Source organism: Hyla sarda, unplaced genomic scaffold (genome assembly GCF_029499605.1).
Source record: "Hyla sarda isolate aHylSar1 unplaced genomic scaffold, aHylSar1.hap1 scaffold_1134, whole genome shotgun sequence".
Classification (NCBI taxonomy): Eukaryota; Metazoa; Chordata; class Amphibia; order Anura; family Hylidae; genus Hyla; species Hyla sarda.
The window spans coordinates 86,590-111,750 of NW_026607755.1; the positions used below are offsets into that span (position 1 = coordinate 86,590).

General features: G+C 45.7%; 9 non-coding genes across 9 annotated transcripts; all 9 read left to right on the forward strand.

Moving 5' to 3' along the window:
* Positions 1-2,045: 2,045 nt before the first annotated feature.
* Positions 2,046-2,236, forward strand: LOC130301751 (U2 spliceosomal RNA). Its single transcript, XR_008852104.1, has one exon. It is a non-coding gene; the product is annotated as a U2 spliceosomal RNA (small nuclear RNA).
* Positions 2,237-4,326: 2,090 nt separating this feature from the next.
* LOC130301752 (U2 spliceosomal RNA) lies at positions 4,327-4,517 on the forward strand. The gene has a single exon (XR_008852105.1). It is a non-coding gene; the product is annotated as a U2 spliceosomal RNA (small nuclear RNA).
* A 2,093-nt stretch (positions 4,518-6,610) lies between these two features.
* On the forward strand, positions 6,611-6,801 carry LOC130301754 (U2 spliceosomal RNA). Its single transcript, XR_008852107.1, has one exon. It is a non-coding gene; the product is annotated as a U2 spliceosomal RNA (small nuclear RNA).
* A 2,088-nt stretch (positions 6,802-8,889) lies between these two features.
* Positions 8,890-9,080, forward strand: LOC130301755 (U2 spliceosomal RNA). Its single transcript, XR_008852108.1, has one exon. It is a non-coding gene; the product is annotated as a U2 spliceosomal RNA (small nuclear RNA).
* Positions 9,081-11,165: 2,085 nt separating this feature from the next.
* On the forward strand, positions 11,166-11,357 carry LOC130301763 (U2 spliceosomal RNA). The gene has a single exon (XR_008852115.1). It is a non-coding gene; the product is annotated as a U2 spliceosomal RNA (small nuclear RNA).
* A 2,099-nt stretch (positions 11,358-13,456) lies between these two features.
* Positions 13,457-13,647, forward strand: LOC130301761 (U2 spliceosomal RNA). Its single transcript, XR_008852113.1, has one exon. It is a non-coding gene; the product is annotated as a U2 spliceosomal RNA (small nuclear RNA).
* Positions 13,648-15,741: 2,094 nt separating this feature from the next.
* On the forward strand, positions 15,742-15,932 carry LOC130301756 (U2 spliceosomal RNA). The gene has a single exon (XR_008852109.1). It is a non-coding gene; the product is annotated as a U2 spliceosomal RNA (small nuclear RNA).
* A 2,092-nt stretch (positions 15,933-18,024) lies between these two features.
* LOC130301757 (U2 spliceosomal RNA) lies at positions 18,025-18,215 on the forward strand. The gene has a single exon (XR_008852110.1). It is a non-coding gene; the product is annotated as a U2 spliceosomal RNA (small nuclear RNA).
* A 2,085-nt stretch (positions 18,216-20,300) lies between these two features.
* On the forward strand, positions 20,301-20,491 carry LOC130301759 (U2 spliceosomal RNA). Its single transcript, XR_008852111.1, has one exon. It is a non-coding gene; the product is annotated as a U2 spliceosomal RNA (small nuclear RNA).
* Positions 20,492-25,161: the final 4,670 nt, after the last annotated feature.

The following is a 25,161-nucleotide window of genomic DNA, read 5'->3' on the forward strand; positions in this document are numbered from 1 at the left end:
CTAGCCAGCTAGCCAGCCCTGTGGGCCTTGCTGCTGCTGCAGCCAAAAAACAAAAGGTGGTGCTGCTGCTGCTTCTGCTGCTTCTGCTTCTGCTTGTGTCTGGCCCCTGTTGGAGCGTCCAGGCACAGGACTTCTGCTGCTGCTGACTAAATGGCCTCCTTAATTGGATCATTTGAGTAGCCAGCACACCTGTGCAGGTAGGGCATGACATGATAGGCAGCTGCCTTGATAGCGGGTGGGTGCTGAATGTTCCTAATTGACAAAATAAGATTAATGCTTATGAAGAAATATAAAATCTCATCCCTTCCCCAATATCGCGCCACACCCCTACCCCTTAATTCCCTGGTTGAACGTGATGGACATATGTCTTTTTTCGACCGTACTAACTATGTAACTATGTAACATAACATGGGGGGGGGGGGGGGGGGGTCTCCTGGCTGTTCACACAGGTGTGTCATTGCTGTACATTGACCATGCATTGCTTCTGTGGTATTGCAAAGGCAAAGACAAATGCTTCCAGCCATCCATTGCACTAATGGATTGGTCATCAGCTGGCTGTCTATGTCCCGCATCAATATAGACCAAAGTACAGAGGGTTAGGCTATGCTATTGTGCACCTACCTGATGCATCAGAAGGTGCGAGGCCCTTGCTAAATTCTGTGCACAGACTTTGAGATCTATGCTTTAGACTGTATCTAAACCTGCTCCAACATGGACTGACATTCTGGCCTACTTTCAGCCGATGCGACTTGTCTGTCGCTGAACAGTCGCTTTTTATGTATTCAGCACCTATGTATAATGTTGTAAAAATGCTCTAGAAGCTAAAGTCGCAGAAATGTCACACATATTTGGCCTGCAACTTTCTGTGCGACAAATTCAGACAGGAAAAATCAGTATAAATCCTTAGAAAATTATCCCCCAGTGTCTCCATCTGCTGGCGGTATTGAATAAGCATTGCTGCACTGATGGGGTATGCATTAGACGAAAAAAAAGAAGAAAAAGAAGAATAATACGCCCAGAAAAGAGGCGAAAAGGAGAAAAACGTAAAAAAACGTGAAAAAAAAGTAAGAGGAAGAGAAGGGAAAAAAAGGTGGAAATGGGTTTAAAAGTGATTTCGGCGGAGAAATATATATATATATATATATATATATATATATATATATATATATATGCGCACACACACACATAGATATAAACGTATTCTCCGTTGAGATATTGCAGCCGCTGCTGTGTCCAGGCCCAGGAGCCTTAGCACTGTGCTGTGATGTCACTCAATACCACTGACATCACTAGGTGTAAACAACATCTCTCCTTTGCTGTGTATGTGACTATGGAGCTGTTTGGTGATGTCGTCTATTACGGCCTTCATAGAAGCAACAGGAGATTGTTGCATCCATCTTGAACCCTCAGAACTACAGTGCTATGATGTCACTCACTTCCACAGGCCTTGCAGAGTGTAAACAACAACAACCCAGCTTTGTTGTGTATGTAACCAAAGGGATTTGTGATGTCACCTAGAACCTTCACAGCAGCGACAGCTTTATGAGGAGCATCAGCACTGCTCTGCCTGAGCAGAACCATCACCGCCATAGGTTGTCAAATAACCCGGATTTAACCCACACAGGTAAGTCCAATGGGGTGCAGGCATGTCCTCTATGCTTACAGCTTCCCGTGGGTGTTGGTTTGATACCGTTTGGGGACAGCCAAGGAGGCATCTGCAGGCAACAAAGGTAGGTGTGTGCTTGTGTGTGTGTTTCCTATGCAGATCCTAAGCCCAGTGTCACATGCAAGTAGGAGGAGTAAGAAGGGTTCCTGGCAAATCCGGGTTATGGATTGCATTTAAAAAGGCCCCGTGGGAGTGCAATGGGCCCCTGTCTTGCTGCTTAGCAATAATGGTATGGGTTTAGGTTCTGCTGTGTGTACTGGTGGTTGACTGCCCCCCAGCCCAGAGTGTGCATGGAAAATTGTCTGGCAGCCTCCCTGACAGCAAGCGCAGTGATAGTGCCCATGAAGGGGACCTTGTTGGGCCCGCCCCTTTCACGGTTATCGCTTCTCGGCCTTTTGGCTAAGATCAAGTGTAGTATCTGTTCTTATCAGTTTAATATCTGATACGTCCCCTATCTGGGGACCATATATTAAATGGATTTTTGAGAACGGGGGCCGATTTCGAAGCTTGCTTCCGTCGCCCTATGCATTGACCCGATATGGCAGTATCTTCGGGTACAGTGCACCACCCCCTTACAGGGTTAAAAAGAAAGATTCCTACTTTCATTGCTACCTGCTTGCTGGCTAGCCAGCTAGCCAGCCCTGTGGGCCTTGCTGCTGCTGCAGCCAAAAAACAAAAGGTGGTGCTGCTGCTGCTTCTGCTGCTTCTGCTTCTGCTTGTGTCTGGCCCCTGTTGGAGCGTCCAGGCACAGGACTTCTGCTGCTGCTGACTAAATGGCCTCCTTAATTGGATCATTTGAGTAGCCAGCACACCTGTGCAGGTAGGGCATGACATGATAGGCAGCTGCCTTGATAGCGGGTGGGTGCTGAATGTTCCTAATTGACAAAATAAGATTAATGCTTATGAAGAAATATAAAATCTCATCCCTTCCCCAATATCGCGCCACACCCCTACCCCTTAATTCCCTGGTTGAACGTGATGGACATATGTCTTTTTTCGACCGTACTAACTATGTAACTATGTAACATAACATGGGGGGGGGGGGGGGGGGGGTCTCCTGGCTGTTCACACAGGTGTGTCATTGCTGTACATTGACCATGCATTGCTTCTGTGGTATTGCAAAGGCAAAGACAAATGCTTCCAGCCATCCATTGCACTAATGGATTGGTCATCAGCTGGCTGTCTATGTCCCGCATCAATATAGACCAAAGTACAGAGGGTTAGGCTATGCTATTGTGCACCTACCTGATGCATCAGAAGGTGCGAGGCCCTTGCTAAATTCTGTGCACAGACTTTGAGATCTATGCTTTAGACTGTATCTAAACCTGCTCCAACATGGACTGACATTCTGGCCTACTTTCAGCCGATGCGACTTGTCTGTCGCTGAACAGTCGCTTTTTATGTATTCAGCACCTATGTATAATGTTGTAAAAATGCTCTAGAAGCTAAAGTCGCAGAAATGTCACACATATTTGGCCTGCAACTTTCTGTGCGACAAATTCAGACAGGAAAAATCAGTATAAATCCTTAGAAAATTATCCCCCAGTGTCTCCATCTGCTGGCGGTATTGAATAAGCATTGCTGCACTGATGGGGTATGCATTAGACGAAAAAAAAGAAGAAAAAGAAGAATAATACGCCCAGAAAAGAGGCGAAAAGGAGAAAAACGTAAAAAAACGTGAAAAAAAAGTAAGAGGAAGAGAAGGGAAAAAAAGGTGGAAATGGGTTTAAAAGTGATTTCGGCGGAGAATATATATATATATATATATATATATATATATATATATATATATATGCGCACACACACACATAGATATAAACGTATTCTCCGTTGAGATATTGCAGCCGCTGCTGTGTCCAGGCCCAGGAGCCTTAGCACTGTGCTGTGATGTCACTCAATACCACTGACATCACTAGGTGTAAACAACATCTCTCCTTTGCTGTGTATGTGACTATGGAGCTGTTTGGTGATGTCGTCTATTACGGCCTTCATAGAAGCAACAGGAGATTGTTGCATCCATCTTGAACCCTCAGAACTACAGTGCTATGATGTCACTCACTTCCACAGGCCTTGCAGAGTGTAAACAACAACAACCCAGCTTTGTTGTGTATGTAACCAAAGGGATTTGTGATGTCACCTAGAACCTTCACAGCAGCGACAGCTTTATGAGGAGCATCAGCACTGCTCTGCCTGAGCAGAACCATCACCGCCATAGGTTGTCAAATAACCCGGATTTAACCCACACAGGTAAGTCCAATGGGGTGCAGGCATGTCCTCTATGCTTACAGCTTCCCGTGGGTGTTGGTTTGATACCGTTTGGGGACAGCCAAGGAGGCATCTGCAGGCAACAAAGGTAGGTGTGTGCTTGTGTGTGTGTTTCCTATGCAGATCCTAAGCCCAGTGTCACATGCAAGTAGGAGGAGTAAGAAGGGTTCCTGGCAAATCCGGGTTATGGATTGCATTTAAAAAGGCCCCGTGCAATGGGCCCCTGTCTTGCTGCTTAGCAATAATGGTATGGGTTTAGGTTCTGCTGTGTGTACTGGTGGTTGACTGCCCCCCAGCCCAGAGTGTGCATGGAAAATTGTCTGGCAGCCTCCCTGACAGCAAGCAGTGATAGTGCCCATGAAGGGGACCTTGTTGGGCCCGCCCCTTTCACGGTTATCGCTTCTCGGCCTTTTGGCTAAGATCAAGTGTAGTATCTGTTCTTATCAGTTTAATATCTGATACGTCCCCTATCTGGGGACCATATATTAAATGGATTTTTGAGAACGGGGGCCGATTTCGAAGCTTGCTTCCGTCGCCCTATGCATTGACCCGATATGGCAGTATCTTCGGGTACAGTGCACCACCCCCTTACAGGGTTAAAAAGAAAGATTCCTACTTTCATTGCTACCTGCTTGCTGGCTAGCCAGCTAGCCAGCCCTGTGGGCCTTGCTGCTGCTGCAGCCAAAAAACAAAAGGTGGTGCTGCTGCTGCTTCTGCTGCTTCTGCTTCTGCTTGTGTCTGGCCCCTGTTGGAGCGTCCAGGCACAGGACTTCTGCTGCTGCTGACTAAATGGCCTCCTTAATTGGATCATTTGAGTAGCCAGCACACCTGTGCAGGTAGGGCATGACATGATAGGCAGCTGCCTTGATAGCGGGTGGGTGCTGAATGTTCCTAATTGACAAAATAAGATTAATGCTTATGAAGAAATATAAAATCTCATCCCTTCCCCAATATCGCGCCACACCCCTACCCCTTAATTCCCTGGTTGAACGTGATGGACATATGTCTTTTTTCGACCGTACTAACTATGTAACTATGTAACATAACATGGGGGGGGGGGGGGGTCTCCTGGCTGTTCACACAGGTGTGTCATTGCTGTACATTGACCATGCATTGCTTCTGTGGTATTGCAAAGGCAAAGACAAATGCTTCCAGCCATCCATTGCACTAATGGATTGGTCATCAGCTGGCTGTCTATGTCCCGCATCAATATAGACCAAAGTACAGAGGGTTAGGCTATGCTATTGTGCACCTACCTGATGCATCAGAAGGTGCGAGGCCCTTGCTAAATTCTGTGCACAGACTTTGAGATCTATGCTTTAGACTGTATCTAAACCTGCTCCAACATGGACTGACATTCTGGCCTACTTTCAGCCGATGCGACTTGTCTGTCGCTGAACAGTCGCTTTTTATGTATTCAGCACCTATGTATAATGTTGTAAAAATGCTCTAGAAGCTAAAGTCGCAGAAATGTCACACATATTTGGCCTGCAACTTTCTGTGCGACAAATTCAGACAGGAAAAATCAGTATAAATCCTTAGAAAATTATCCCCCAGTGTCTCCATCTGCTGGCGGTATTGAATAAGCATTGCTGCACTGATGGGGTATGCATTAGACGAAAAAAAAGAAGAAAAAGAAGAATAATACGCCCAGAAAAGAGGCGAAAAGGAGAAAAACGTAAAAAAACGTGAAAAAAAAGTAAGAGGAAGAGAAGGGAAAAAAAGGTGGAAATGGGTTTAAAAGTGATTTCGGCGGAGAATATATATATATATATATATATATATATATATATATATATATATATATGCGCACACACACACATAGATATAAACGTATTCTCCGTTGAGATATTGCAGCCGCTGCTGTGTCCAGGCCCAGGAGCCTTAGCACTGTGCTGTGATGTCACTCAATACCACTGACATCACTAGGTGTAAACAACATCTCTCCTTTGCTGTGTATGTGACTATGGAGCTGTTTGGTGATGTCGTCTATTACGGCCTTCATAGAAGCAACAGGAGATTGTTGCATCCATCTTGAACCCTCAGAACTACAGTGCTATGATGTCACTCACTTCCACAGGCCTTGCAGAGTGTAAACAACAACAACCCAGCTTTGTTGTGTATGTAACCAAAGGGATTTGTGATGTCACCTAGAACCTTCACAGCAGCGACAGCTTTATGAGGAGCATCAGCACTGCTCTGCCTGAGCAGAACCATCACCGCCATAGGTTGTCAAATAACCCGGATTTAACCCACACAGGTAAGTCCAATGGGGTGCAGGCATGTCCTCTATGCTTACAGCTTCCCGTGGGTGTTGGTTTGATACCGTTTGGGGACAGCCAAGGAGGCATCTGCAGGCAACAAAGGTAGGTGTGTGCTTGTGTGTGTGTTTCCTATGCAGATCCTAAGCCCAGTGTCACATGCAAGTAGGAGGAGTAAGAAGGGTTCCTGGCAAATCCGGGTTATGGATTGCATTTAAAAAGGCCCCGTGGGAGTGCAATGGGCCCCTGTCTTGCTGCTTAGCAATAATGGTATGGGTTTAGGTTCTGCTGTGTGTACTGGTGGTTGACTGCCCCCCAGCCCAGAGTGTGCATGGAAAATTGTCTGGCAGCCTCCCTGACAGCAAGCAGTGATAGTGCCCATGAAGGGGACCTTGTTGGGCCCGCCCCTTTCACGGTTATCGCTTCTCGGCCTTTTGGCTAAGATCAAGTGTAGTATCTGTTCTTATCAGTTTAATATCTGATACGTCCCCTATCTGGGGACCATATATTAAATGGATTTTTGAGAACGGGGGCCGATTTCGAAGCTTGCTTCCGTCGCCCTATGCATTGACCCGATATGGCAGTATCTTCGGGTACAGTGCACCACCCCCTTACAGGGTTAAAAAGAAAGATTCCTACTTTCATTGCTACCTGCTTGCTGGCTAGCCAGCTAGCCAGCCCTGTGGGCCTTGCTGCTGCTGCAGCCAAAAAACAAAAGGTGGTGCTGCTGCTGCTTCTGCTGCTTCTGCTTCTGCTTGTGTCTGGCCCCTGTTGGAGCGTCCAGGCACAGGACTTCTGCTGCTGCTGACTAAATGGCCTCCTTAATTGGATCATTTGAGTAGCCAGCACACCTGTGCAGGTAGGGCATGACATGATAGGCAGCTGCCTTGATAGCGGGTGGGTGCTGAATGTTCCTAATTGACAAAATAAGATTAATGCTTATGAAGAAATATAAAATCTCATCCCTTCCCCAATATCGCGCCACACCCCTACCCCTTAATTCCCTGGTTGAACGTGATGGACATATGTCTTTTTTCGACCGTACTAACTATGTAACTATGTAACATAACATGGGGGGGGGGGGGGGTCTCCTGGCTGTTCACACAGGTGTGTCATTGCTGTACATTGACCATGCATTGCTTCTGTGGTATTGCAAAGGCAAAGACAAATGCTTCCAGCCATCCATTGCACTAATGGATTGGTCATCAGCTGGCTGTCTATGTCCCGCATCAATATAGACCAAAGTACAGAGGGTTAGGCTATGCTATTGTGCACCTACCTGATGCATCAGAAGGTGCGAGGCCCTTGCTAAATTCTGTGCACAGACTTTGAGATCTATGCTTTAGACTGTATCTAAACCTGCTCCAACATGGACTGACATTCTGGCCTACTTTCAGCCGATGCGACTTGTCTGTCGCTGAACAGTCGCTTTTTATGTATTCAGCACCTATGTATAATGTTGTAAAAATGCTCTAGAAGCTAAAGTCGCAGAAATGTCACACATATTTGGCCTGCAACTTTCTGTGCGACAAATTCAGACAGGAAAAATCAGTATAAATCCTTAGAAAATTATCCCCCAGTGTCTCCATCTGCTGGCGGTATTGAATAAGCATTGCTGCACTGATGGGGTATGCATTAGACGAAAAAAAAGAAGAAAAAAAGAAGAATAATACGCCCAGAAAAGAGGCGAAAAGGAGAAAAACGTAAAAAAACGTGAAAAAAAAGTAAGAGGAAGAGAAGGGAAAAAAAGGTGGAAATGGGTTTAAAAGTGATTTCGGCGGAGAATATATATATATATATATATATATATATATATATATATATATATATATGCGCACACACACACATAGATATAAACGTATTCTCCGTTGAGATATTGCAGCCGCTGCTGTGTCCAGGCCCAGGAGCCTTAGCACTGTGCTGTGATGTCACTCAATACCACTGACATCACTAGGTGTAAACAACATCTCTCCTTTGCTTGACTATGGAGCTGTTTGGTGATGTCGTCTATTACGGCCTTCATAGAAGCAACAGGAGATTGTTGCATCCATCTTGAACCCTCAGAACTACAGTGCTATGATGTCACTCACTTCCACAGGCCTTGCAGAGTGTAAACAACAACAACCCAGCTTTGTTGTGTATGTAACCAAAGGGATTTGTGATGTCACCTAGAACCTTCACAGCAGCGACAGCTTTATGAGGAGCATCAGCACTGCTCTGCCTGAGCAGAACCATCACCGCCATAGGTTGTCAAATAACCCGGATTTAACCCACACAGGTAAGTCCAATGGGGTGCAGGCATGTCCTCTATGCTTACAGCTTCCCGTGGGTGTTGGTTTGATACCGTTTGGGGACAGCCAAGGAGGCATCTGCAGGCAACAAAGGTAGGTGTGTGCTTGTGTGTGTGTTTCCTATGCAGATCCTAAGCCCAGTGTCACATGCAAGTAGGAGGAGTAAGAAGGGTTCCTGGCAAATCCGGGTTATGGATTGCATTTAAAAAGGCCCCGTGGGAGTGCAATGGGCCCCTGTCTTGCTGCTTAGCAATAATGGTATGGGTTTAGGTTCTGCTGTGTGTACTGGTGGTTGACTGCCCCCCAGCCCAGAGTGTGCATGGAAAATTGTCTGGCAGCCTCCCTGACAGCAAGCAGTGATAGTGCCCATGAAGGGGACCTTGTTGGGCCCGCCCCTTTCACGGTTATCGCTTCTCGGCCTTTTGGCTAAGATCAAGTGTAGTATCTGTTCTTATCAGTTTAATATCTGATACGTCCCCTATCTGGGGACCATATATTAAATGGATTTTTGAGAACGGGGGCCGATTTCGAAGCTTGCTTCCGTCGCCCTATGCATTGACCCGATATGGCAGTATCTTCGGGTACAGTGCACCACCCCCTTACAGGGTTAAAAAGAAAGATTCCTACTTTCATTGCTACCTGCTTGCTGGCTAGCCAGCTAGCCAGCCCTGTGGGCCTTGCTGCTGCTGCAGCCAAAAAACAAAAGGTGGTGCTGCTGCTGCTTCTGCTGCTTCTGCTTCTGCTTGTGTCTGGCCCCTGTTGGAGCGTCCAGGCACAGGACTTCTGCTGCTGCTGACTAAATGGCCTCCTTAATTGGATCATTTGAGTAGCCAGCACACCTGTGCAGGTAGGGCATGACATGATAGGCAGCTGCCTTGATAGCGGGTGGGTGCTGAATGTTCCTAATTGACAAAATAAGATTAATGCTTATGAAGAAATATAAAATCTCATCCCTTCCCCAATATCGCGCCACACCCCTACCCCTTAATTCCCTGGTTGAACGTGATGGACATATGTCTTTTTTCGACCGTACTAACTATGTAACTATGTAACATAACATGGGGGGGTCTCCTGGCTGTTCACACAGGTGTGTCATTGCTGTACATTGACCATGCATTGCTTCTGTGGTATTGCAAAGGCAAAGACAAATGCTTCCAGCCATCCATTGCACTAATGGATTGGTCATCAGCTGGCTGTCTATGTCCCGCATCAATATAGACCAAAGTACAGAGGGTTAGGCTATGCTATTGTGCACCTACCTGATGCATCAGAAGGTGCGAGGCCCTTGCTAAATTCTGTGCACAGACTTTGAGATCTATGCTTTAGACTGTATCTAAACCTGCTCCAACATGGACTGACATTCTGGCCTACTTTCAGCCGATGCGACTTGTCTGTCGCTGAACAGTCGCTTTTTATGTATTCAGCACCTATGTATAATGTTGTAAAAATGCTCTAGAAGCTAAAGTCGCAGAAATGTCACACATATTTGGCCTGCAACTTTCTGTGCGACAAATTCAGACAGGAAAAATCAGTATAAATCCTTAGAAAATTATCCCCCAGTGTCTCCATCTGCTGGCGGTATTGAATAAGCATTGCTGCACTGATGGGGTATGCATTAGACGAAAAAAAAGAAGAAAAAGAAGAATAATACGCCCAGAAAAGAGGCGAAAAGGAGAAAAACGTAAAAAAACGTGAAAAAAAAGTAAGAGGAAGAGAAGGGAAAAAAAGGTGGAAATGGGTTTAAAAGTGATTTCGGCGGAGAATATATATATATATATATATATATATATATATATATATATATATATATGCGCACACACACACATAGATATAAACGTATTCTCCGTTGAGATATTGCAGCCGCTGCTGTGTCCAGGCCCAGGAGCCTTAGCACTGTGCTGTGATGTCACTCAATACCACTGACATCACTAGGTGTAAACAACATCTCTCCTTTGCTGTGTATGTGACTATGGAGCTGTTTGGTGATGTCGTCTATTACGGCCTTCATAGAAGCAACAGGAGATTGTTGCATCCATCTTGAACCCTCAGAACTACAGTGCTATGATGTCACTCACTTCCACAGGCCTTGCAGAGTGTAAACAACAACAACCCAGCTTTGTTGTGTATGTAACCAAAGGGATTTGTGATGTCACCTAGAACCTTCACAGCAGCGACAGCTTTATGAGGAGCATCAGCACTGCTCTGCCTGAGCAGAACCATCACCGCCATAGGTTGTCAAATAACCCGGATTTAACCCACACAGGTAAGTCCAATGGGGTGCAGGCATGTCCTCTATGCTTACAGCTTCCCGTGGGTGTTGGTTTGATACCGTTTGGGGACAGCCAAGGAGGCATCTGCAGGCAACAAAGGTAGGTGTGTGCTTGTGTGTGTGTTTCCTATGCAGATCCTAAGCCCAGTGTCACATGCAAGTAGGAGGAGTAAGAAGGGTTCCTGGCAAATCCGGGTTATGGATTGCATTTAAAAAGGCCCCGTGGGAGTGCAATGGGCCCCTGTCTTGCTGCTTAGCAATAATGGTATGGGTTTAGGTTCTGCTGTGTGTACTGGTGGTTGACTGCCCCCCAGCCCAGAGTGTGCATGGAAAATTGTCTGGCAGCCTCCCTGACAGCAAGCAGTGATAGTGCCCATGAAGGGGACCTTGTTGGGCCCGCCCCTTTCACGGTTATCGCTTCTCGGCCTTTTGGCTAAGATCAAGTTGTAGTATCTGTTCTTATCAGTTTAATATCTGATACGTCCCCTATCTGGGGACCATATATTAAATGGATTTTTGAGAACGGGGGCCGATTTCGAAGCTTGCTTCCGTCGCCCTATGCATTGACCCGATATGGCAGTATCTTCGGGTACAGTGCACCACCCCCTTACAGGGTTAAAAAGAAAGATTCCTACTTTCATTGCTACCTGCTTGCTGGCTAGCCAGCTAGCCAGCCCTGTGGGCCTTGCTGCTGCTGCAGCCAAAAAACAAAAGGTGGTGCTGCTGCTGCTTCTGCTGCTTCTGCTTCTGCTTGTGTCTGGCCCCTGTTGGAGCGTCCAGGCACAGGACTTCTGCTGCTGCTGACTAAATGGCCTCCTTAATTGGATCATTTGAGTAGCCAGCACACCTGTGCAGGTAGGGCATGACATGATAGGCAGCTGCCTTGATAGCGGGTGGGTGCTGAATGTTCCTAATTGACAAAATAAGATTAATGCTTATGAAGAAATATAAAATCTCATCCCTTCCCCAATATCGCGCCACACCCCTACCCCTTAATTCCCTGGTTGAACGTGATGGACATATGTCTTTTTTCGACCGTACTAACTATGTAACTATGTAACATAACATGGGGGGGGGGGGGGGGGGGTCTCCTGGCTGTTCACACAGGTGTGTCATTGCTGTACATTGACCATGCATTGCTTCTGTGGTATTGCAAAGGCAAAGACAAATGCTTCCAGCCATCCATTGCACTAATGGATTGGTCATCAGCTGGCTGTCTATGTCCCGCATCAATATAGACCAAAGTACAGAGGGTTAGGCTATGCTATTGTGCACCTACCTGATGCATCAGAAGGTGCGAGGCCCTTGCTAAATTCTGTGCACAGACTTTGAGATCTATGCTTTAGACTGTATCTAAACCTGCTCCAACATGGACTGACATTCTGGCCTACTTTCAGCCGATGCGACTTGTCTGTCGCTGAACAGTCGCTTTTTATGTATTCAGCACCTATGTATAATGTTGTAAAAATGCTCTAGAAGCTAAAGTCGCAGAAATGTCACACATATTTGGCCTGCAACTTTCTGTGCGACAAATTCAGACAGGAAAAATCAGTATAAATCCTTAGAAAATTATCCCCCAGTGTCTCCATCTGCTGGCGGTATTGAATAAGCATTGCTGCACTGATGGGGTATGCATTAGACGAAAAAAAAGAAGAAAAAGAAGAATAATACGCCCAGAAAAGAGGCGAAAAGGAGAAAAACGTAAAAAAACGTGAAAAAAAAGTAAGAGGAAGAGAAGGGAAAAAAAGGTGGAAATGGGTTTAAAAGTGATTTCGGCGGAGAATATATATATATATATATATATATATATATATATATATATATATATATATGCGCACACACACACATAGATATAAACGTATTCTCCGTTGAGATATTGCAGCCGCTGCTGTGTCCAGGCCCAGGAGCCTTAGCACTGTGCTGTGATGTCACTCAATACCACTGACATCACTAGGTGTAAACAACATCTCTCCTTTGCTGTGTATGTGACTATGGAGCTGTTTGGTGATGTCGTCTATTACGGCCTTCATAGAAGCAACAGGAGATTGTTGCATCCATCTTGAACCCTCAGAACTACAGTGCTATGATGTCACTCACTTCCACAGGCCTTGCAGAGTGTAAACAACAACAACCCAGCTTTGTTGTGTATGTAACCAAAGGGATTTGTGATGTCACCTAGAACCTTCACAGCAGCGACAGCTTTATGAGGAGCATCAGCACTGCTCTGCCTGAGCAGAACCATCACCGCCATAGGTTGTCAAATAACCCGGATTTAACCCACACAGGTAAGTCCAATGGGGTGCAGGCATGTCCTCTATGCTTACAGCTTCCCGTGGGTGTTGGTTTGATACCGTTTGGGGACAGCCAAGGAGGCATCTGCAGGCAACAAAGGTAGGTGTGTGCTTGTGTGTGTGTTTCCTATGCAGATCCTAAGCCCAGTGTCACATGCAAGTAGGAGGAGTAAGAAGGGTTCCTGGCAAATCCGGGTTATGGATTGCATTTAAAAAGGCCCCGTGGGAGTGCAATGGGCCCCTGTCTTGCTGCTTAGCAATAATGGTATGGGTTTAGGTTCTGCTGTGTGTACTGGTGGTTGACTGCCCCCCAGCCCAGAGTGTGCATGGAAAATTGTCTGGCAGCCTCCCTGACAGCAAGCAGTGATAGTGCCCATGAAGGGGACCTTGTTGGGCCCGCCCCTTTCACGGTTATCGCTTCTCGGCCTTTTGGCTAAGATCAAGTGTAGTATCTGTTCTTATCAGTTTAATATCTGATACATCCCCTATCTGGGGACCATATATTAAATGGATTTTTGAGAACGGGGGCCGATTTCGAAGCTTGCTTCCGTCGCCCTATGCATTGACCCGATATGGCAGTATCTTCGGGTACAGTGCACCACCCCCTTACAGGGTTAAAAAGAAAGATTCCTACTTTCATTGCTACCTGCTTGCTGGCTAGCCAGCTAGCCAGCCCTGTGGGCCTTGCTGCTGCTGCAGCCAAAAAACAAAAGGTGGTGCTGCTGCTGCTTCTGCTGCTTCTGCTTCTGCTTGTGTCTGGCCCCTGTTGGAGCGTCCAGGCACAGGACTTCTGCTGCTGCTGACTAAATGGCCTCCTTAATTGGATCATTTGAGTAGCCAGCACACCTGTGCAGGTAGGGCATGACATGATAGGCAGCTGCCTTGATAGCGGGTGGGTGCTGAATGTTCCTAATTGACAAAATAAGATTAATGCTTATGAAGAAATATAAAATCTCATCCCTTCCCCAATATCGCGCCACACCCCTACCCCTTAATTCCCTGGTTGAACGTGATGGACATATGTCTTTTTTCGACCGTACTAACTATGTAACTATGTAACATAACATGGGGGGGGGGGGGGGGGTCTCCTGGCTGTTCACACAGGTGTGTCATTGCTGTACATTGACCATGCATTGCTTCTGTGGTATTGCAAAGGCAAAGACAAATGCTTCCAGCCATCCATTGCACTAATGGATTGGTCATCAGCTGGCTGTCTATGTCCCGCATCAATATAGACCAAAGTACAGAGGGTTAGGCTATGCTATTGTGCACCTACCTGATGCATCAGAAGGTGCGAGGCCCTTGCTAAATTCTGTGCACAGACTTTGAGATCTATGCTTTAGACTGTATCTAAACCTGCTCCAACATGGACTGACATTCTGGCCTACTTTCAGCCGATGCGACTTGTCTGTCGCTGAACAGTCGCTTTTTATGTATTCAGCACCTATGTATAATGTTGTAAAAATGCTCTAGAAGCTAAAGTCGCAGAAATGTCACACATATTTGGCCTGCAACTTTCTGTGCGACAAATTCAGACAGGAAAAATCAGTATAAATCCTTAGAAAATTATCCCCCAGTGTCTCCATCTGCTGGCGGTATTGAATAAGCATTGCTGCACTGATGGGGTATGCATTAGACGAAAAAAAAGAAGAAAAAGAAGAATAATACGCCCAGAAAAGAGGCGAAAAGGAGAAAAACGTAAAAAAACGTGAAAAAAAAGTAAGAGGAAGAGAAGGGAAAAAAAGGTGGAAATGGGTTTAAAAGTGATTTCGGCGGAGAAATATATATATATATATATATATATATATATATATATATATATATATGCGCACACACACACATAGATATAAACGTATTCTCCGTTGAGATATTGCAGCCGCTGCTGTGTCCAGGCCCAGGAGCCTTAGCACTGTGCTGTGATGTCACTCAATACCACTGACATCACTAGGTGTAAACAACATCTCTCCTTTGCTGTGTATGTGACTATGGAGCTGTTTGGTGATGTCGTCTATTACGGCCTTCATAGAAGCAACAGGAGATTGTTGCATCCATCTTGAACCCTCAGAACTACAGTGCTATGATGTCACTCACTTCCACAGGCCTTGCAGAGTGTAAACAACAACAACCCAGCTTTGTTGTGTATGTAACCAAAGGGATTTGTGATGTCACCTAGAACCTTCACAGCAGCGACAGCTTTATGAGGAGCATCAGCACTGCTCTGCCTGAGCAGAACCATCACCGCCATAGGTTGTCAAATAACCCGGATTTAACCCACACAGGTAAGTCCAATGGGGTGCAGGCATGTCCTCTATGCTTACAGCTTCCCGTGGGTGTTGGTTTGATACCGTTTGGGGACAGCCAAGGAGGCATCTGCAGGCAACAAAGGTAGGTGTGTGCTTGTGTGTGTGTTTCCTATGCAGATCCTAAGCCCAGTGTCACATGCAAGTAGGAGGAGTAAGAAGGGTTCCTGGCAAATCCGGGTTATGGATTGCATTTAAAAAGGCCCCGTGGGAGTGCAATGGGCCCCTGTCTTGCTGCTTAGCAATAATGGTATGGGTTTAGGTTCTGCTGTGTGTACTGGTGGTTGACTGCCCCCCAGCCCAGAGTGTGCATGGAAAATTGTCTGGCAGCCTCCCTGACAGCAAGCAGTGATAGTGCCCATGAAGGGGACCTTGTTGGGCCCGCCCCTTTCACGGTTATCGCTTCTCGGCCTTTTGGCTAAGATCAAGTGTAGTATCTGTTCTTATCAGTTTAATATCTGATACGTCCCCTATCTGGGGACCATATATTAAATGGATTTTTGAGAACGGGGGCCGATTTCGAAGCTTGCTTCCGTCGCCCTATGCATTGACCCGATATGGCAGTATCTTCGGGTACAGTGCACCACCCCCTTACAGGGTTAAAAAGAAAGATTCCTACTTTCATTGCTACCTGCTTGCTGGCTAGCCAGCTAGCCAGCCCTGTGGGCCTTGCTGCTGCTGCAGCCAAAAAACAAAAGGTGGTGCTGCTGCTGCTTCTGCTGCTTCTGCTTCTGCTTGTGTCTGGCCCCTGTTGGAGCGTCCAGGCACAGGACTTCTGCTGCTGCTGACTAAATGGCCTCCTTAATTGGATCATTTGAGTAGCCAGCACACCTGTGCAGGTAGGGTATGACATGATAGGCAGCTGCCTTGATAGCGGGTGGGTGCTGAATGTTCCTAATTGACAAAATAAGATTAATGCTTATGAAGAAATATAAAATCTCATCCCTTCCCCAATATCGCGCCACACCCCTACCCCTTAATTCCCTGGTTGAACGTGATGGACATATGTCTTTTTTCGACCGTACTAACTATGTAACTATGTAACATAACATGGGGGGGGGGGGGGGGGTCTCCTGGCTGTTCACACAGGTGTGTCATTGCTGTACATTGACCATGCATTGCTTCTGTGGTATTGCAAAGGCAAAGACAAATGCTTCCAGCCATCCATTGCACTAATGGATTGGTCATCAGCTGGCTGTCTATGTCCCGCATCAATATAGACCAAAGTACAGAGGGTTAGGCTATGCTATTGTGCACCTACCTGATGCATCAGAAGGTGCGAGGCCCTTGCTAAATTCTGTGCACAGACTTTGAGATCTATGCTTTAGACTGTATCTAAACCTGCTCCAACATGGACTGACATTCTGGCCTACTTTCAGCCGATGCGACTTGTCTGTCGCTGAACAGTCGCTTTTTATGTATTCAGCACCTATGTATAATGTTGTAAAAATGCTCTAGAAGCTAAAGTCGCAGAAATGTCACACATATTTGGCCTGCAACTTTCTGTGCGACAAATTCAGACAGGAAAAATCAGTATAAATCCTTAGAAAATTATCCCCCAGTGTCTCCATCTGCTGGCGGTATTGAATAAGCATTGCTGCACTGATGGGGTATGCATTAGACGAAAAAAAAGAAGAAAAAGAAGAATAATACGCCCAGAAAAGAGGCGAAAAGGAGAAAAACGTAAAAAAACGTGAAAAAAAAGTAAGAGGAAGAGAAGGGAAAAAAAGGTGGAAATGGGTTTAAAAGTGATTTCGGCGGAGAAATATATATATATATATATATATATATATATATATATATATATATGCGCACACACACACATAGATATAAACGTATTCTCCGTTGAGATATTGCAGCCGCTGCTGTGTCCAGGCCCAGGAGCCTTAGCACTGTGCTGTGATGTCACTCAATACCACTGACATCACTAGGTGTAAACAACATCTCTCCTTTGCTGTGTATGTGACTATGGAGCTGTTTGGTGATGTCGTCTATTACGGCCTTCATAGAAGCAACAGGAGATTGTTGCATCCATCTTGAACCCTCAGAACTACAGTGCTATGATGTCACTCACTTCCACAGGCCTTGCAGAGTGTAAACAACAACAACCCAGCTTTGTTGTGTATGTAACCAAAGGGATTTGTGATGTCACCTAGAACCTTCACAGCAGCGACAGCTTTATGAGGAGCATCAGCACTGCTCTGCCTGAGCAGAACCATCACCGCCATAGGTTGTCAAATAACCCGGATTTAACCCACACAGGTAAGTCCAATGGGGTGCAGGCATGTCCTCTATGCTTACAGCTTCCCGTGGGTGTTGGTTTGATACCGTTTGGGGACAGCCAAGGAGGCATCTGCAGGCAACAAAGGTAGGTGTGTGCTTGTGTGTGTGTTTCCTATGCAGATCCTAAGCCCAGTGTCACATGCAAGTAGGAGGAGTAAGAAGGGTTCCTGGCAAATCCGGGTTATGGATTGCATTTAAAAAGGCCCCGTGGGAGTGCAATGGGCCCCTGTCTTGCTGCTTAGCAATAATGGTATGGGTTTAGGTTCTGCTGTGTGTACTGGTGGTTGACTGCCCCCCAGCCCAGAGTGTGCATGGAAAATTGTCTGGCAGCCTCCCTGACAGCAAGCAGTGATAGTGCCCATGAAGGGGACCTTGTTGGGCCCGCCCCTTTCACGGTTATCGCTTCTCGGCCTTTTGGCTAAGATCAAGTGTAGTATCTGTTCTTATCAGTTTAATATCTGATACGTCCCCTATCTGGGGACCATATATTAAATGGATTTTTGAGAACGGGGGCCGATTTCGAAGCTTGCTTCCGTCGCCCTATGCATTGACCCGATATGGCAGTATCTTCGGGTACAGTGCACCACCCCCTTACAGGGTTAAAAAGAAAGATTCCTACTTTCATTGCTACCTGCTTGCTGGCTAGCCAGCTAGCCAGCCCTGTGGGCCTTGCTGCTGCTGCAGCCAAAAAACAAAAGGTGGTGCTGCTGCTGCTTCTGCTGCTTCTGCTTCTGCTTGTGTCTGGCCCCTGTTGGAGCGTCCAGGCACAGGACTTCTGCTGCTGCTGACTAAATGGCCTCCTTAATTGGATCATTTGAGTAGCCAGCACACCTGTGCAGGTAGGGCATGACATGATAGGCAGCTGCCTTGATAGCGGGTGGGTGCTGAATGTTCCTAATTGACAAAATAAGATTAATGCTTATGAAGAAATATAAAATCTCATCCCTTCCCCAATATCGCGCCACACCCCTACCCCTTAATTCCCTGGTTGAACGTGATGGACATATGTCTTTTTTCGACCGTACTAACTATGTAACTATGTAACATAACATGGGGGGGTCTCCTGGCTGTTCACACAGGTGTGTCATTGCTGTACATTGACCATGCATTGCTTCTGTGGTATTGCAAAGGCAAAGACAAATGCTTTTCCAGCCATCCATTGCACTAATGGATTGGTCATCAGCTGGCTGTCTATGTCCCGCATCAATATAGACCAAAGTACAGAGGGTTAGGCTATGCTATTGTGCACCTACCTGATGCATCAGAAGGTGCGAGGCCCTTGCTAAATTCTGTGCACAGACTTTGAGATCTATGCTTTAGACTGTATCTAAACCTGCTCCAACATGGACTGACATTCTGGCCTACTTTCAGCCGATGCGACTTGTCTGTCGCTGAACAGTCGCTTTTTATGTATTCAGCACCTATGTATAATGTTGTAAAAATGCTCTAGAAGCTAAAGTCGCAGAAATGTCACACATATTTGGCCTGCAACTTTCTGTGCGACAAATTCAGACAGGAAAAATCAGTATAAATCCTTAGAAAATTATCCCCCAGTGTCTCCATCTGCTGGCGGTATTGAATAAGCATTGCTGCACTGATGGGGTATGCATTAGACGAAAAAAAAGAAGAAAAAGAAGAATAATACGCCCAGAAAAGAGGCGAAAAGGAGAAAAACGTAAAAAAACGTGAAAAAAAAGTAAGAGGAAGAGAAGGGAAAAAAAGGTGGAAATGGGTTTAAAAGTGATTTCGGCGGAGAATATATATATATATATATATATATATATATATATATATATATATATGCGCACACACACACATAGATATAAACGTATTCTCCGTTGAGATATTGCAGCCGCTGCTGTGTCCAGGCCCAGGAGCCTTAGCACTGTGCTGTGATGTCACTCAATACCACTGACATCACTAGGTGTAAACAACATCTCTCCTTTGCTGTGTATGTGACTATGGAGCTGTTTGGTGATGTCGTCTATTACGGCCTTCATAGAAGCAACAGGAGATTGTTGCATCCATCTTGAACCCTCAGAACTACAGTGCTATGATGTCACTCACTTCCACAGGCCTTGCAGAGTGTAAACAACAACAACCCAGCTTTGTTGTGTATGTAACCAAAGGGATTTGTGATGTCACCTAGAACCTTCACAGCAGCGACAGCTTTATGAGGAGCATCAGCACTGCTCTGCCTGAGCAGAACCATCACCGCCATAGGTTGTCAAATAACCCGGATTTAACCCACACAGGTAAGTCCAATGGGGTGCAGGCATGTCCTCTATGCTTACAGCTTCCCGTGGGTGTTGGTTTGATACCGTTTGGGGACAGCCAAGGAGGCATCTGCAGGCAACAAAGGTAGGTGTGTGCTTGTGTGTGTGTTTCCTATGCAGATCCTAAGCCCAGTGTCACATGCAAGTAGGAGGAGTAAGAAGGGTTCCTGGCAAATCCGGGTTATGGATTGCATTTAAAAAGGCCCCGTGGGAGTGCAATGGGCCCCTGTCTTGCTGCTTAGCAATAATGGTATGGGTTTAGGTTCTGCTGTGTGTACTGGTGGTTGACTGCCCCCCAGCCCAGAGTGTGCATGGAAAATTGTCTGGCAGCCTCCCTGACAGCAAGCAGTGATAGTGCCCATGAAGGGGACCTTGTTGGGCCCGCCCCTTTCACGGTTATCGCTTCTCGGCCTTTTGGCTAAGATCAAGTGTAGTATCTGTTCTTATCAGTTTAATATCTGATACGTCCCCTATCTGGGGACCATATATTAAATGGATTTTTGAGAACGGGGGCCGATTTCGAAGCTTGCTTCCGTCGCCCTATGCATTGACCCGATATGGCAGTATCTTCGGGTACAGTGCACCACCCCCTTACAGGGTTAAAAAGAAAGATTCCTACTTTCATTGCTACCTGCTTGCTGGCTAGCCAGCTAGCCAGCCCTGTGGGCCTTGCTGCTGCTGCAGCCAAAAAACAAAAGGTGGTGCTGCTGCTGCTTCTGCTGCTTCTGCTTCTGCTTGTGTCTGGCCCCTGTTGGAGCGTCCAGGCACAGGACTTCTGCTGCTGCTGACTAAATGGCCTCCTTAATTGGATCATTTGAGTAGCCAGCACACCTGTGCAGGTAGGGCATGACATGATAGGCAGCTGCCTTGATAGCGGGTGGGTGCTGAATGTTCCTAATTGACAAAATAAGATTAATGCTTATGAAGAAATATAAAATCTCATCCCTTCCCCAATATCGCGCCACACCCCTACCCCTTAATTCCCTGGTTGAACGTGATGGACATATGTCTTTTTTCGACCGTACTAACTATGTAACTATGTAACATAACATGGGGGGGGGGGGGGGGGGGTCTCCTGGCTGTTCACACAGGTGTGTCATTGCTGTACATTGACCATGCATTGCTTCTGTGGTATTGCAAAGGCAAAGACAAATGCTTCCAGCCATCCATTGCACTAATGGATTGGTCATCAGCTGGCTGTCTATGTCCCGCATCAATATAGACCAAAGTACAGAGGGTTAGGCTATGCTATTGTGCACCTACCTGATGCATCAGAAGGTGCGAGGCCCTTGCTAAATTCTGTGCACAGACTTTGAGATCTATGCTTTAGACTGTATCTAAACCTGCTCCAACATGGACTGACATTCTGGCCTACTTTCAGCCGATGCGACTTGTCTGTCGCTGAACAGTCGCTTTTTATGTATTCAGCACCTATGTATAATGTTGTAAAAATGCTCTAGAAGCTAAAGTCGCAGAAATGTCACACATATTTGGCCTGCAACTTTCTGTGCGACAAATTCAGACAGGAAAAATCAGTATAAATCCTTAGAAAATTATCCCCCAGTGTCTCCATCTGCTGGCGGTATTGAATAAGCATTGCTGCACTGATGGGGTATGCATTAGACGAAAAAAAAGAAGAAAAAGAAGAATAATACGCCCAGAAAAGAGGCGAAAAGGAGAAAAACGTAAAAAAACGTGAAAAAAAAGTAAGAGGAAGAGAAGGGAAAAAAAGGTGGAAATGGGTTTAAAAGTGATTTCGGCGGAGATATATATATATATATATATATATATATATATATATATATATATATATGCGCACACACACACATAGATATAAACGTATTCTCCGTTGAGATATTGCAGCCGCTGCTGTGTCCAGGCCCAGGAGCCTTAGCACTGTGCTGTGATGTCACTCAATACCACTGACATCACTAGGTGTAAACAACATCTCTCCTTTGCTGTGTATGTGACTATGGAGCTGTTTGGTGATGTCGTCTATTACGGCCTTCATAGAAGCAACAGGAGATTGTTGCATCCATCTTGAACCCTCAGAACTACAGTGCTATGATGTCACTCACTTCCACAGGCCTTGCAGAGTGTAAACAACAACAACCCAGCTTTGTTGTGTATGTAACCAAAGGGATTTGTGATGTCACCTAGAACCTTCACAGCAGCGACAGCTTTATGAGGAGCATCAGCACTGCTCTGCCTGAGCAGAACCATCACCGCCATAGGTTGTCAAATAACCCGGATTTAACCCACACAGGTAAGTCCAATGGGGTGCAGGCATGTCCTCTATGCTTACAGCTTCCCGTGGGTGTTGGTTTGATACCGTTTGGGGACAGCCAAGGAGGCATCTGCAGGCAACAAAGGTAGGTGTGTGCTTGTGTGTGTGTTTCCTATGCAGATCCTAAGCCCAGTGTCACATGCAAGTAGGAGGAGTAAGAAGGGTTCCTGGCAAATCCGGTCCGGGTTATGGATTGCATTTAAAAAGGCCCCGTGGGAGTGCAATGGGCCCCTGTCTTGCTGCTTAGCAATAATGGTATGGGTTTAGGTTCTGCTGTGTGTACTGGTGGTTGACTGCCCCCCAGCCCAGAGTGTGCATGGAAAATTGTCTGGCAGCCTCCCTGACAGCAAGCAGTGATAGTGCCCATGAAGGGGACCTTGTTGGGCCCGCCCCTTTCACGGTTATCGCTTCTCGGCCTTTTGGCTAAGATCACGTGTGGATTTCTGTGCGTGGTTTGGGTTGAAAGGAGTGGGGATCGGGGCCCTCTTTACGGGGGGCCCTGGATTGTTGCTGAGCTGCGATCGTGGGTTTTACCTGCAAAAATGAGCGAGAAGGCGCGTGGACTTGAGGACACGGTGCGGATCTACGTTCCTGGCGAGCACCGGGGGACGATCGGACTTGACCAAATCGTTGTGGAGATTCTTCGCAAGCTTGATTACCTACAGGTATGGAATGTATTGGCTATACAGGATTTTCCTAGGCAAGGAATTTATGATATTACTTTTTGTGGTTCTGAGATTTGCCAGAGAGTCTATATGGATCTTGAAGAAATGAAGAGGAAAAGTGAGCCTGCTATAATGAAGAAGATTAAAGTGGAACCGTTATTTATGAATACAACAAAGGTAGTAATTGTCCACATGTATAATCCTAAGGTTTCTGATGAAATGGTTACAAACTTTTTGTTCCGGTATTGCGAGGAAGTGAAATTTATAGGAAGACTTAAGAACAAGTTTGGGTACTTTAATTGTAAGAGAAAGTTTATTGTAAAATTTAAAAAAGATGAAGGAATGCAAGATGGAAGGAAGAGCATACCACAGGTGTTTTCTATCGGAGGAGAGAGAGGTTTCTGCTTTTATGAAGGCCAGTTGCAATATTGTAGAAAGTGCCATGCCTATGGCCATGTGCAGGATTATTGCCCTGAGAAAGGAGAATGTTGCAGAAATTGTGGGAAAACTGGTCATGAAGCAAGTATCTGTACAGAGAAGAAGACATGTGATATCTGTGGAAGTGAGGAACATTTGGCAAGAGGCTGTGATATGTGGTATAAAAAGAAGAGAAGTTATGCTGATGCAGCTGGGAATAGAGGAGAACAAAGAGAAAAAGGGGGAGGGAGGTTTGTTCCTGGAGTTGGTGAGAGTGTGAGTGTGAGTGTTAATGTGGCACAGGTGGCTGAGGAAAGTTCTGTGATAGTGGAGCACATTAGCACTCAGGAGAGGTCAGGGGAGGAGGGTGTTTCCACTGCTGTGACTGGTGAGGAGACAGGTGTGGGAGGTGAATTTACCTTGGTGAAAAAGAAAAAAGCAAAAAAAGTGAAAGTGGTGGAGAAAATTGAGACAGTGTATGGTGATGTTCTTTCTAGTGAAGAGGCTATGGATGATATTGAATGTCCAAACCCAATTGTGGGGGAGGAGGAGGGAATGGAAGTTGTTGGGTCATCTCAGAGATCTCTAACACCTGGTCAGAGAGTTTCTCGCAGTAAGGAAGAAGAGGAGGAGGAAGATGAGGATGTGCAGGTGGTGAATAAAAGGTGTAAGACAGGGAGCTGGTCTGAGGATCAGGAAGCCCTTGTTCTTGGTAGTGATAATGAAATAGACAGGGACTCTAACATAGGGTCGCCTGATTGTTTTGCAAGTTTACATAGGAAAGTTGAAGGCCAAAATGTTAATTTCTAAGTTAAGATGGATTTTAAAGCATTTGGTTTTCTTTTCCTAGTTATTATGACTTTGGTTGTAACAACTATTAATGTAAGAAGTATTGAGTCTGAAATTAGGAGAGCTGCAATTTTTGATATTCTTGAGAATGTTAGAAGTGATGTGATATGTTTACAGGAGTGTGCAATAAAGTCAGCACCTTATGCAAATGAGTGGAAGTGTGGGCAGTCCTTCTGGTCCACATGTGCAGAAAACAAAAATGAAGGTGTGGGGATTTTATTGCGAAACAGGGACATTAAAGTTTTAAATTGCCAAATTTTAGTACCTGGTCGTTGTATGGTTTTAATTTTTGAGGTTTTGGGCCAGAGGATGAGAATTTTTAATGTGTATGCTCCAGCAGAAAAACAAGCACGTTTGTCTTTTTTAGAGTCCCTTAAGTTTTTTATCCCTGGTCGTGAAGATACTATTATTGTTGGCGATTTTAACTGCATTAGATCCGTCAATGATCGTGAGAGCTCTGCTGAGGTTAGAACTGATATTACTTCCAATGTTTTAAATCAAATTATTCAAGACTTGCATTTTACTGATGTTGGACTGATGGTTAGCACTGATGAAAGATATACGTACATATCAGATAGTGGCCGCTGTAAATCCCGGATCGATTACATCCTGGTCTCTGATGGGATTAAGGTGGTCCGGTGCAATCAAATGATGTCAACTTTCTCAGACCACAAGATGGTGTCGGCTGAGATAAGTGTCACAGAGTCCCTTCATTTTGGGAGGGGGCTCTGGAAATTAAATGTAAGTCTATTGGAAGATGAGGAAGTAATGGCTGGTTTTAATCATGTGTTTTTATCCTGTGTTTCTAAACAACCTGATTTTAGTAATGTCTTAGTGTGGTGGGAATGGGCTAAAGGAGAGTTTTCTAATTTCTTTAAGATGTTTTGCATAAAGAGAGCACAAGAGAAGAGGAGGAGTGATGAAAGGCTTGTATCCCGGTTAGAGACTCTCTATAAGTTTAAACGTGTTGGTGTGGAGGTGGAGGATGAGATTGTTAAGGTGAAGGGGGAGATGAAAAAAAGGTTGTTGGAAAAGGGAAGG